The sequence below is a fragment of the Fundulus heteroclitus genome, chromosome 3, assembly GCF_011125445.2.
Source record: "Fundulus heteroclitus isolate FHET01 chromosome 3, MU-UCD_Fhet_4.1, whole genome shotgun sequence".
NCBI lineage: Eukaryota > Metazoa > Chordata > Actinopteri > Cyprinodontiformes > Fundulidae > Fundulus > Fundulus heteroclitus.
The window spans coordinates 41,930,151-41,942,063 of NC_046363.1; the positions used below are offsets into that span (position 1 = coordinate 41,930,151).

Here is an 11,913-nt window from a genome sequence, read left to right on the forward strand (position 1 = left end):
ATTTTCTCCAACAGGTGGATGTAAACATCTGTTGGCGCCAGCTGGGATGGTTTGGAATCCAAGCACAAGAAAACGGATTGAAGGCCAATCCAACTGGATGGATGTGTCCATCCTGATGTGAGAAACTCACATTAGGGTTTTTCTCTTCCTCCTCTAATAGAGCAATTTTCCGGTTAAGCTACTCCTTCCTACCCATCTTATGTTTGACTGCAGCCTGATGTTTTGACCGCGGGTGACAGCGAACTGAGTCATGTGTCTTTAGTCAGCAAGTGTAGCTTTGTTTGCTTCTAATTTGGATCAATAAAAGTTTGGGGGGGGGGGGGATTGCATTAGTGGCCTTTATTTGACAGTAGACTGACAGAAAATGTGGAGAGAGGGGGAAGACAAAGGTTCAGGGGCCGCTACTCGAAGCCAGGGCGGCAATGCCAGGACTGAGGCCTCTAAACGTGGGGGGGCGTGCTCTACCCCTGCGCCGCCACCCACCCCCAGACCAACCAAAGCTTAAACGTTTTCTTACATTTTCTCTTTCTTTTTAAAGGAAAACCCAAGAATGTAACAGAAAACGTTCCACCAGCGGAGGTGAACGTCTTGCCGGATGCGGACCTCTGCGTCCTGCATGGACCTCGTCTGGCCGCCAGCACAGAGTGAGGCCATCTGGAAGTCCCAGCAGGGTGGGGGGGGGGGGGGGGGACTGTGAGGTGAGGCTTGCTGCTGCTACTTCTCACATTAAGTGGCTGATGCCCCCCCCCCCCCCACCTCCCACTTTGTAGAGAAACACCTTTGGCTTTAAGTTCCATTAAGAGAGAGGGAGCGAGGACATTTGTTCCCTGTTTCAGCGTGTCGGGGTAAAGCGTTACCCTGCAATGATTGAATCATCGCCATAATGGCAGAAGGTAGAGGCCTGCTGCGCTGCCGAGTTCTTCCTGTTCTCCTCGCTCAGCGTGGAATCAGAGCACAAAAAGAGGCCATGAAAGCAACACAAGCAGAGCAGGTAGTAATTGCTCCTTTCTGCCGCTTTTCCTTTCCATCCATTTAAGCACGGCTTGTGGCGCGTCGGCTTTCAGTCTGACGGCGGTGAAGGGGGCACGCTCGCCTCACCCGCCATCTAAGCGAGGCGTCTGTGCCGTTGTGGGATGAGTGCACGGTTCATCTGCAGGGGAACGTGCAGGGCAGCGCACGGTGCCGCGGCATTGGACATGGCTAAGGTTGAGCTGCAAACGTAAACAGGTAAATCAATAAGGTGGCAGGTGACTCACCCTGCGCAACATGGCGGCTGCATTAACAGCTCGCCTCTTTTCACAGCAGACACTCTCCAGCTCCCCTTTTCACTTCTGTCTAGCTTTTATTTGGGGGCAGAGGAGCATCAAACAACTTTACATCCACGGCTTGCTGCGGTTATTAAACTCCTTCAAATCCAGTCTGCCCAACAAACACATTAATTAGTGAAAATTAAACCTCAATTAGAGCTCAGAGTTCCACATCAAATGGTCTTCTTGACTAATGGAAAGCTCTGGAAAATCTGCCAAGGAAGGAAATGTTGCAGCTTTATTTGTTCATGTGTTCAACTCAGATTAACGGCGCTCGGTGCGTTGCCTTGGCAAAGCTGCTAGGTAGTGGGATTTGATCAAATTGATCGTCCAACAAGTATCAACTAAACTCATTCCAGCTCTACTTTTCAGATGTAAATGCCCTTTACCCTCTGAGCTATCGGGTCATTTTCCACACCCTCCAGGGAAATTATGGAACGGAGATTCTGATGAGGATTACATGTGGCATCTGTAAAGGAACCCTGTTTTGAGGAAATATATTGAAAATCTACCATTTTCAATATAGAAGGGAAAAGCTAAAAGAAGATTGTACAGCCGGTAAGGCTGTGTTTGGTTCTTGTCTCAGTGTGGCCAAAGATTTCGACAAAACACCGACAGCCATCCCGTCTTTAAAGTGTTTTACGGGGGATTTTCTTGAGATAGAAAAATATCTCATTGGTTCAAGAAAATTAAAGCTGCTATGCCATGATTATGGAATATTTTTCTCAGAATTTTATCAGCAGAATCAGCTTGTTTCTGAGCTCACAAAGAGTTTATGGTAGAAAAATGTCTTGTTTTCATCTTCCACTGACCAGCATCACTGGGCTTCAGACTAGTTATTTAACATCTCTGCTCAAAAAGAGCTTTCAGGCATAGATGCATTTTTATTTTTTTTTAGCATTTAAGCACTTTACATCAAACTAGTTTGATGTTTTCAGAAACGTCCCTGCAGTTTTAACAGCTGCAGGAGTTCACTGGTCAACCTGCTGGTTTGAAGCCCACCTTTATTGAAGGGTACACCAATATTAAGGCTCCAGCGTGTGACGTGGCGATCGCAGACGGTCTGTGGAAACACACAGAAACCAGCTTTCATCAGCCGTGTTTTTGATGCATGTTTGCTGTCGCTAACACGCGTTGGACGCAGCGCGCTAAGATGCCCAGAAACAGAACGCATCGCTGCACCTCAGCAGCGGTTATGCTTGAATATGATGTACTGATGTATAAGAGTTTTCTGACATTTAATAGTTGTGGAACGCTCCAACGAGCTCCGCCACACGCCTCCTTTGGTTCTGTGATGCCATTTTGACGTTTGAAAGCTCACGCTGGTGTGGGACATCCCTGCTTTAAGCGGGATTATTTATGAATGACCAGAGGAAGCTCAGAGACCAGCTTCTATTTGTGAGTTTATGACGGGACAGTCTTCTAAAGAAGGCTGATGGGATCTTTCTTAGAGACTAAGTCCAAAGCAGGGAGATTCTGGGATGTCAAGGTTCAGGCGCCAGCTTTTCTTTTGCAAAACTACATTAATAAGGAAAGAAGCAGCAGGGATGAACCAGGTGTTGAACAGTGTGCACCTTAATCCATTAAAAACCAAAGCATTTTTAATATCTCTGTTGTTTCCCTGATATAACAAAATATTTTTTCTCACCATCTTCAGGAAAGAAAAATGTAAAAGATGTAAAAACTATTTACAGCAGAGACGGCCATTCTTCAGTTCTTCATAAGCTGTCATGAAATGCAATAAAAACCCAACACAGACTGTCCATGGACAGTCACAGCGATGCATGCAGAGCATTTAAAGCAGAAGAATCAACATTAACTTGTCTGCAGAAGAGAATATTTGCCTTTTATGGCTCACGTTTCCTTTTAAAAACAGGGGAATAATCGGCTCTGAGGAAGAACAGTACATCGGCTCCCTGGAAGTGGCTGTGATGCACCGAGCAGCTAACTTTGTCTGACGTGCAACTCAACACATTAATATTAATTCAGCCTTAAATGGATTTCTGATAAATACTGGAGTCAACAGACAGTTTAGCCTTCAGGAAAAGATCAGTGCTCCTTTATTTGAGCAGAAGGCATTTGGGTTTAGGGATTTCATCACTTCACCCGCAGTTAAATAAATAATCAAATGAATTAAACGTACAGGTTTCCTTCTCCTAGGCTACATTTTTCTTGTCCTGGTACCCTTTTATATCAAGCTTGGGAGAGCTACATGCTACTACAGGTTTCCCTGTAAAGTTTTTGTTCGTACTTTAGAAAAAAAAACTAAAATTAAACATCAACATTTTTAGGAAAAACAGCACAGCTAAACTTTAGTGAGAGAAGCTGATGTGCATAAGCAGACAAAAAACTGTTTCTAATACATTTTCTTGTGGGAACATTTGCTTCCCAGTAGCATCATGACAAGATAAACACATCCCCCACATTTTTCTTAATAAAACAATAATAGCAACAACAGTAATAATAACTAAACAGAGCGGCATTACCGTTAGATGTTAAAATCCATTTTTAACAGGAGGGCATTTGGTGGAGTCTAAAGAAACTGTGACTGCTGTTCTGAGGTTTCACAGAAACCAGCAGCAGATCAATCACCAATCTTTAGCTGCGGCCTCAAACGGCCCATTCCAGCTGCTCCTCACAGGAGGCTGCACAGGTGTGTGTCCGAATGCGCCGGCTCGGCCCCGCCGGCTCGGCCCCGCCGGCTCGGCCCCGCTCATGACAGACCCTGACCCTTTGTGAGGTCTGCTGAGCGCGCCGCCGCTTCCTGTTCCTGCCTGTCAGCAGGAAGCCTGATCGCATTTATTCAAATTGGTGTTTTGACTGGAGTCACCTGGCCGTCACAACGCCGGCTCCATTTCTCCGTAAAACCTCGGCTCTGAGAATTTAATTTGAAGACTATTTTCCAAGGAAAGAGTGTCTCCTTACGGTCCGCCCGCCACGGGGCTTTACTCCAGCAATAAAAAAAGCGGAGCGCAGCTTTCCTGCAGTCACGCTTCTCAGGGACACAAAAGCCCATTACTCAAGCTGAGCCCAGAAGTCATCTCCAGCTTAAGACCTCTTTCACCGAACACGTCCAGCTCCAAAATGCAGTTCATTCTGTGGACGTGACGCTTTGAGCGAGTTCCGACGTTGCAGAGGAGAGCCCAGCAGAGATTGTGGACCCTCTCCTGCAGGAACATGGCGCTGAGAGGCATCGGCCTGCACACCTATGTGCAGCGTCAGCTTTTCAGCAGCATCCGCCAAGATGCACAAGAGACGGGCGTTTTACTCTGGAGGAGAACAGGACAGTCGTGCAGGACGTTTTAAACTCAAGAAGTGGGTCGATACAAGCGCGCGTCGGCGAGGAACGGTTCCCAGTTTCACATGGAAAGAAAAGAAGAGATAAAAGAGCAGCGGGGGGTCAGCGCTCCCATTAGCTTTGGCATCTTGTCAGGAAGAGCAGAGAGAAAGTCGGTTTATCAGACAAAACCCAGACGGCGTTCGTACCTCTGAGGAGCCGGGGCCTGCGGGCCGTTAGGGTAATCCTCCTATTCTATGCTTTCTTACTTAATAATAGATATCGTCACTGATAAAACTGATGTTGAGGGTTTTGAGGATCTGCAATGCAACAAATGTGTCTAAGAAGAGGCCACACTCTTCTAATGAGACCCACGCCGGCTGCTGGGATGTTTGGGGGTCCCTGAGTGCACCGCAGACCTCGTCTCAGGAAGCTTAAAACTCTGAGAGCCTCAGAAACGGCTCAAAGGGCCCAGCGGGGCTGACTTGTTTGGATTTTGAACTTTAGATCAAAAGAAAGCATGGAGGGGACGACAGAAGATCTGCCATCAGCGAGTTCAGATATCTGGATGAGGTTCTGACGCCGTCCTGAAGGTCTCGCGTCAGAAGCTCTGATCCGGTGCTCCCCCGGACCGAAGCGTCTCCTTTTGATTCCGTCTGGTTGGACGGAGCAGGTTTATCCTCGTATGGACGTCTTCGTCTCTGATTGGTGTGTAAATATTAGCAGATTGGGTTTGTTTGCCTATCTGGCGTGCAGTCACTTCATGTGAGCAACTTCTGCGTTTTACGACAAACATTTTAAGACTCAGATCCATCCAGAGGGTCTCATTTAGCGCTGGGACCGCCTGGAACTCCGTGTTCTGCACGACGAGTGGCATTAACTTTAAACTTAACAATGCTGCTTGTTTTTTTTTTTTACATAACAAACTTGAACCTAGTGTAGAGACTTACTTGAACCTCTCTGTGCAGAAAACCTTTCCCCTCCAGCCTCTGTCTCTGCAGCGACCTGTTAACGCTGACGTGTGCCTCTCCTCTTTGCTCTAAGCTACCGTTTTAAAGTCGTTTCCTAACCATCCAAACCTATAGATTATGAGAAGCTGTCTGCTGGTGCACAGAGGCCTGCTGCAGGCGGCGAGGGGGAGCGGCCGTACCGCTGAGACACTTAATGCATTGTGTCACTTCAAACTTCTCTCCGCGGCCGTCCTGCGGGTCAGCGCAGTCAAAACAACAGCGCAGATCTCTTTAATTAACCTACATGAGGGTTTTGTCTGTGGACTTTTCTAGCAGATCTCATCAAAGAGGAACAGCAGCCATGTGCTTTAGGTCCCAATTCTCTGTTACGACTAAAGCAGGAAAATATGGAAACGAGAGGAGCTTTATGGAAAGTGTGGCCACATTAAAACACTGTTTATGGGAGTAAATAAAACCTGAGAAATAAACAGATGTAAATCAGCTGCTGAAGGCCGCTTTGCATGACCTAATCAATACGCCAACTGGCTCGTGACATAATCTATTTATACTTAATACATTTATTCAGTACTCCATCATTTAAGGTCTCCGTCCATGTTTCCCTCTCACACGCTCCCCGGATTACTCCAAATAAGGAAAATAGCTGCACTCAAAGCTAAACACCTTTTAACCACTTGGCTGTTTGTGATTGGTCGTTCGTAGATCTCTGGCATCTATTACTGTTTTCAATCTGCCACTAGGAGTGTAACACTTTTAAAGTACCCAGGTGCAAAGTTAGCATGCATACAACTGCAGACAGATGATACGAACACCAGTTTGTGACTCAGGTCCCGGGTTCAAATCCCGGCTTGGGCTCTTTCTGCATGCTCTCCCTGTGCATGTGTGCTTCTCTCTGGGTTCCTCCAAAAAAAAAAAAAAAAAAACGACTGTTATAGGTCAGCTGGTCTCTCTAAATTGCCCTGAATATGAGTGCATGCATGCATTGTTATTTGCAGTGTTGCCCTGTGATGGACTGGCACCATGTCCAGTGTGACCCCCCCCCCCCCCGCCCCCCCATACTATCAGAATCCTGATTATTTGATCCCACCTACCTCATCTGAAGCCAGGTTTACGATTACTGCTCACATTTAGACTAATTCTCTCATTCTGTGGGGCTGATGACAGATGTGCTGATTTGGCGCACGCACAACCAAAGACGACCTCTGCACAAATATTGAGCAGTGTCAGAAACTTACTCTGAATCTTGGCCTATTTTTGCTCAGCCATGTGCAATCCAGCGGCCTCCTCTTCCTCATCCCGTCTTGTCAGCCTCTGACTCTAATAATAAATGCATCAAGGACCAAAACTTGCCGTCCATTCATCATGGCGCTGATGAAGTAATCGGATCAGTCCGAAGTGGTTCTGCCACAGCAACGAGTCACGCAGTCTTGCATCTTCCCTCGTGCAGCGGAACATGAGCTCCTATAAGGGTTTTATCGTGTTGAGCTCGCACAGCGTGACGCGTTCAAGTCCAGTGCGATTTTTGAAATGACCCAGCAGGAGCTTATGGCGCAAGGCTTGGACATCAAACCGGATGTCTTCTATCATTCATTGAAAATAGCCAAGATCAGAAATAAGCCCGCAGCAGCTCCACCATCATACGTCTCAAAGCTTTAATCAGAGCAGAAAAACCCAAAGCCCTTCTGATCAAACATTTTACCGTTCCAAAACACTTCCATAGTCATAGTCAGACATGTAGGTTAGAGGAAAAAACAATCATCATGTGAGGAGCTCTGTAATCTGCGCATACGATTAATATTTCAGCCAACTTTAATATAAATACGCCAAATCTGGTGCCTTTGGTCATTTTGCCTTATGTATAACACACAGAGATATTTCACCTTAAACTTCTTTTTTCTCCTCCTGACCCCAACCCAGACCTCTGTCTTACTCCAACTTCAAGTCAAAACATGCATCAAAGTATATGGTGCTGGCTGATGTGTATATAGCTCAAACATGGCAGGAGTTCTTAGTTTCGATGCGTTTAATGAACATGTAAAAATATCTGTTTTTATTTTTTCATTATTTCAACTGTTGAGCACCAATCAGAGCTGATAAAAAGACAATTTTCCAACTATCTGCGCATCTTTCAACTTATCTCTCTCAGTGGTTCTCTGTAGCACTAGACGGCACGCTGAGCGGGGCGATGCAACTAAAACATGAAGGCCACTGCTGGAGAGCATCTTTCAACCTGAACTTCACCTGCAGGCGTAGCTGGAAAAAAAACTCCTCTCCCCCTTCTGCTGCTCTGGATAATGATGTAACAGATAACTGTCCCTCCTGCCTGCCTGCCTGCCTGCTGACATGCCAGCCTTCTCTCTGGAGGCTTTTTCCTCATTGTCGCGCTGCCCTCTAATCCCGGGCACCTGTCTCTCTGAGATGCTGGAGGAAGGAAAAACGGACAGGATGTGCTTTTCTCCCGGACAGGAGTGAGTTTGCTGGTGGTGTTGGGCTGGGAGGGGAGGATGGGGTGGGTTGGGGGTTGGCTTCATCTGGTTTTATTGATGTCATCAATACAGGCAGATTCCACGAGTAAAATGGTTTCCGGGTCTAAGTGGGAGATTGGAAGTTTGACGGCACTCTCTCCAGGGAGGGAAGCAATTAAGGCGCAGCAATGAGAGCACACACGTCGGAAATGAGCCCGTGGAAGAGACACACAATAGCTCAACAGTTTAAAGTATATGAGAAAGACCCCCCCCCCCCCCCCCCCCCTTCCAGGTAAACAGACCGCTTCCTCGGTGCTTCTTGCCTGCCCACTTTCTCCACGGAGAGTAAACCTGTCATCTGACGCGTAAACGGGATTCATGGCGCGATAAAAGTTGCCAATAAAGTGGGCCGAACCCGCCTATCCCCGAGGTGAAATCCATTTGTAGGAATGAAGAGGAATCACGTCCGAAAGCGAGCTGACACTCGTCGTAAATCGACCCTGAGTGTCAGCTCCTGATGGAGCGTTACCGCCGTCACGCACGGCGCACAAAGCCCCGCCGCCGGCCGCAGCCGAAGACGCGGCGCCTTTCGGAGCGCTCTGGCCCCGCGCACAGGGTCCGGCGGAGCCACAATCTGGACCTAACTTAAGAGCAGAGACGCACGGAGGGTCGAGGGGGATCCGCGAGCTCAGTTCTGTGCGGGCTCTAAACTCCGGAGTGAGGGGGGGGGGCAAACGTGCACAACACAGCTCCACGGCAACAGCGCCAGCAGCACGCTCCGCTCCGCGCCTGGGGTGCGCAGTTGCCAGAACTGGCCGAGCAGATCACAGGAAGGGGGGCAAACGTGAAACGCAGAGCCAAGCTGTTCAGAAGAGACTTACCCGAGCAGTAGATCCACATCTGTTGGATGGCACTGGATGTTCGGAGGTCCCACTTCGCTGCATTCAGAGCCTGGAGAGGACCTGGAACCAAAGCGAGCCGTAACTCGCCGCCGACTGCGGTGGCCACCAGTCAAAATATTTCTTCCTACTTGATGTACAATGTAACTATTTAGTTATGGCAAATGGTGCCTAATCTGTCCTGAGTGGCGTTGCCCGCGTGACGGACGGGGAGGCGCAGCCAATCAGCGCCCGCTGGCTGGGCCCCGTCGACCAATCGGCTTGTGAGCGTGGAGTCGGTGGAAGGTGAGCCGCAGAAGTCGGAAGGGCTGCTGGCGACATCATGTGTTCACAGTCTGTATCCATCCGCCCGTGGCGTTTCGGAGAGCGAGGACTTCACTTTCGCTGCAGCTTCCGCAGAAATCCACAGGAAACCAGTCAGTGGAGCCCCCCGGTTCCCTCTCCCCCCCCCCCCCCCCAATCACTGCGGCCCGCTGACTTTTAGTCTGTACAGCCGACTCTTTGCCGGGGAGAAAGTGTGAACTTCACCTGGAATAGGACATTTAACTCGTACGTTTGCCAAGTGGCAGACTGAGAGACAACAAATCACGCACCGAATATCCCTCTTATCATTGCGCGGCCTCACTACTGTTTCCCGTTCTCTTTCTTTAATGCAGGGTGGTGTAAATAAGTCATAACATTGTTAATGTGTAATTGCCCATTCGGTCACAGTTCTAGGAAGTGAAGTCTGCGGTCCTACTTTCGCTGTTCGCCGCGGAGGAACACTATGTTTACAGTGAGGAGTAACGGGGGCGTCACTGTGACAGCTTGAGAGTAGCAACACCTGGAGAGAAGTGGCTGTTGCTGGAAAGCTGGAGTTTGGAGAAAAGTTAAGCGACATGTCCAACTTTCCAGCTTTAATGAACTACTTTAATATTCCTACTCTGAATGTGACCATGATGACTGAGCGTTACTAGTCTCTCAGTCATCTTACGTCAGCCTGGCAATGTTATGGCTGTTAGATTTAAAGTAATAAGGCTGGATCATGACAATGAACAGCTTTTAAAATTGAAATACTTGTTAAAAGTTATTTGCAAAGCAGGCAGTTGAGCGATCTAATTGTTAAAATTAATAGCATATTGTTTTATACAGTTTTTATTTAAAGCCTTAAACTTTACCTAAAGTGCAAAATAGAGATAATTAAGGTGTTTTATATTTAATTTCAAAAGGCAATAAACCACAGCAAAATTCCAAAATAAAAATCCATGTATAAACATTTTAAGATACGTTAAAATAACATCCAAAAAAGCAAATAAGTAAGCATGAAGCATATTTTGAAATAATAGATTACATTCTAGCTATTTCATTTGTACACAATGAAGATCGCAAAAAATAAAGAACAAGAAATAATGATAAATTAAATTCTCAAAGAAGTGAAAAATTAAAGATTAAAGAGAAATTACACACAAAACAAATATTAAGACACAAATTATCAAAAGTATTGACAAAAAAGATTGATTGTCACCTACAGTGCAGAGAGAGGAGAGGTCTTAAAGCATCAGGAGAAATTGTAATTTTGTCTTTTAATATATAAGAATTCAAAATAAAAATCAACTTTTCAGTTCATCTATTAATAAAATAAAATTTTCACTGTGAATAAAAAAAATATTAGAATAATAAAATACATACCTCAGTTAGTGCACACCAGAATGAAATTCCATTAGATTGTCTTACTGTTGGACTAAAAAAAGACTTTATTTGAAATATTTATCCATCTATCCATCTTTTTCCACTTATCGGGTCACGGGGGTAGCAGCTTCAGTAGGGAGGCCCAGACGTCCCTCTCCAACAGACACTTGGGCCAGCTCCTCAGGAGGAATCCCAAGGCGTTCCCAGGCCAGCCGGGAGACATAGTCCCTCCAGCGTGTCCTGGGTCTCCCCCTGGGCCTCCTCCCGGTGGGACGTGCCCGGAACACCTCACCAGGGAGGCGTCCAGGAGGCATCCTGACCAGATGCCCGAGCCACCTCAACTGGCTCCTCTCTATGTGGAGGAGCAGCGGCTCTACTCTGAGTCCTCCCCGGATGACTGAGCTCCTCACCCTATCTCTAAGGGAGAGCCCAGACACACTACGGAGAAAACTCATTTCAGCCGCTTGTATCCGGGATCTCGTTCTTTCGGTCACGACCCAAAGCTCGTGACCATAGATGAGGGTAGGAACGTAGATCGACCGGTAAATCTTCACCAGTGCAGCACCGAACAAGCGGATTCCAGCTCCGTCTTTCCCTCATTCATGAACAAGACCCCAGGATACTCAAACTCCTCCACTTGGGGCAGAGCATCCTCCCCATAAGTGTTAAAATAGATCTGCATACTAATAAAGTATTTCCCTTCATAGTTGCCCAGAGGGGACATGCGTCTCTGTGTTTAACCCATCCCTTAGGGAGCAGCGTGCCTCACACTGAGTGTCACATGAGGTGCAGTCTGTGGTCAAGGGTCTTGCTCAAGGACCCAGAATGACAGACTGAGTTTCAAACCAGCAACCTTTGCACCCTCTCCAAGACGCAAACACCCAGTTCCCTAACCACTAGACCACCAGTCCCACGTAAAGCAACATATTTGCATAATGAATATGTTAACAAACCACAGAAAAAATTTACAAAGTGGACAAAAACAGTATTAAGGAAGAGCTGTTAGAAGTAAAACCAACAGATTAAGTTGAATTTAGATTATTTTGGAGATTACTAGGAGTTTGGAATTTATTTTAGAATCTGATTTTCTCCGCCCAGCTGCGAATTATTTATCATTTGCAGTTAAACCAAGTAACATTTATCTTCTGTTTACTGTCAAAACCCAGGACCCGGCACTTCACATCGATCTTACCCTGACACTTCTCTGCTTGCTAATCACTTCTAGCAGACTAGTCAAATACTTTCACATGGGAACAACAAGCTAGAGAAGTCCTCTCTCCTTAACAGCAAGGCAGTGGCCAGCTAATTGGGAACAACTCTTGGTAAGTT

The 11,913-nt window shown here is 46.8% G+C and overlaps 1 protein-coding gene across 1 annotated transcript in view; it reads right to left on the minus strand.

Moving 5' to 3' along the window:
* The window catches only part of mef2d (myocyte enhancer factor 2d), a 134,277-nt gene extending 125,155 nt beyond the window's left edge, over positions 1-9,122 (minus strand). The window contains exon 1 of the mRNA XM_021310683.2: positions 8,899-9,122. The gene's annotated coding sequence lies outside the window, so the exon portion shown is untranslated. The remainder of the gene's footprint in view (positions 1-8,898) is intronic.
* Positions 9,123-11,913: the final 2,791 nt, after the last annotated feature.